At 47.9% G+C, this 1,851-nt stretch overlaps 1 protein-coding gene across 2 annotated transcripts in view; it reads left to right on the top strand.

Annotated features, from left to right (window-relative positions):
- SLX9 (SLX9 ribosome biogenesis factor) overlaps window positions 1–1,851 on the top strand; it is a 37,641-nt gene that overhangs the window by 2,576 nt on the left and 33,214 nt on the right. The gene's annotated exons all lie outside the window — the stretch shown is intronic.

Below are 1,851 nucleotides of genomic sequence, written 5' to 3'. Positions count from 1 at the left end.
CTTTAGCAGTTGTGCTTGAGCCCTGGGCCTGGGGCTCCACCCAATGTGATGCTTGCTGGGGCTGCTATGCTTTGTGCTTCCCTGCTCTAGTTGCTCCTATGGAGTGCAGATGGACCTCTGGCTTACCCATGACCCAGGAAGGCTCTGTACTCTTAGTCTCACCTCAGCTAGCTCTGCTTTTGCCACTAGTACCCTGACCCTGAGCCCATTCAATACCTGGCTCTCCTTTCTCTTTAGCAACACTTTCAGGCACCGGCGCTGCCACATCCCTTAGATATAGCTGTGGAACTCTTCGCCAGGATCCAAAGATAGGAGTGGAACAGCTTCAGCTTCTCTCAGATGACACCCCTCTTCCCCGGGGGCAGTTGTGAGGAGGGCACTCTTCCTAACCTCTCCTGAATTGAGGGGGGGTAGGGTAGAGCTTCTGCCCTGTGGTAGAGTTGTGGCCTCACCTGCTAGGAGTAGAGCCTCAGCCTGTGCGAGGTGGTACCAGGGTGGGAAGGGTGCTGACAGCCTGCCTCTCCCCTTCCTGAATGGAGCTGTAGCCCTAGGCTAGGAGCTGGGGGAAGGGGGTAGCTGTTCCAAATGAGATTTGTAATTTTCTCCAGGCAATGGTCATTTGCTGGGGAGAGGGTTCTTTGTACCCTCCCTTCCTTTCCCATAGCCCTGGCTTTTTTTTTGAAATTTTATTAATTATTATTTTTTAATTTGCTTTAGGGCTCACATGCTTACCAGAGAGAGACAGAGAAAGTGAGAAAGCAAGCCACCAGGTCTGGGACTTGAACCATAGTTGACTATGTGGGAGTACAGTGCCTTAACCACTCTGCTATGTGCTGGTTCCAATAACCTGGCTTTTAACGTTGTGCTGGCAAGACTCAATATGATTCTAACAGCCAGTACCATCTGCTGAATATGAGATTATATCCAGAATTTTAAGGAAACAATCCACTGTGAATGGGAACAGCAGAAGGAATACACATCAAAATTAGACTGCTATGAAATCAGGGGGAAAAAAATGCTCCGATATAGACCAGAAAGCAAATGTCTAACAGTATTAGACACTAAGGGGTCAAAAAAGAGGGGGGCACAAAAAACCCTTCACAAGACTGGGCGTTTTGGAGAAAAAAGCAGCAAATGGAACTTCTGTGTGGAAAGTGTAGTCGCTGAACTTTAACCTGAAGCAGACAGTCACACAGGATTTCTGAATGGCATTGTAATCCTCAAAAGAAGTTTAAACAATGCAAAATGAAACCTCAGCATTTTTTTCTTTTCTTTTTAAAGATTTATTTATTTCCATTTGTTGTTGTTATTATCATTTTTAAAATTTGACCAGAGAGAGAGAAAGGGAAAGTGGGGAAACAAGCTACCAGGTCTGGGACTCGAACTGTGGTCGGCTATGTGAGAATCCAGCACCTTTACCACCATTCTACTTACCTGTGGGCTCCAAAATATCAGTGTTTTTTCTATCAAGCTCCCAAACTGCTTAGTGGGCTAGAGAATGCCCCTGTAAGGGTGCTCTGAGTGTGATGAAAAGCAGTTTTATTTGGCACACAACGTAGAGATATGGTCCTGGATGGCCAGTATCAGCCTTTGGCTCCCTGTGTCTCCTCTTTGCCTGTGAGCTCTCAGCCTTGCTCCGCCCCTAGGCCTTGCCCTGGCCATCCCCAGCCAGCCCTGGATGATGGGCAGCTGTGTGCCTGGAGCATTGCAGGAGGTCTCTGGATTTGAACCAAGAACCTTCTGATGTGGGTCAATCTCACAGAATGCCGTGTTACTGCTGCACCCCCGTTATGGCCCCTGAAATCTTGGTTGTAGGGGTGAGTGTTGGTTGCAGACAGACTTGGGAAAGAG

This window comes from Tupaia chinensis, unplaced genomic scaffold (genome assembly GCF_000334495.1).
Source record: "Tupaia chinensis unplaced genomic scaffold, TupChi_1.0 Scaffold147038_1, whole genome shotgun sequence".
Classification (NCBI taxonomy): Eukaryota; Metazoa; Chordata; class Mammalia; order Scandentia; family Tupaiidae; genus Tupaia; species Tupaia belangeri.
Note: the sequence above shows the minus strand (reverse complement) of the source record. Positions and strands in the feature narration are given on the sequence as shown.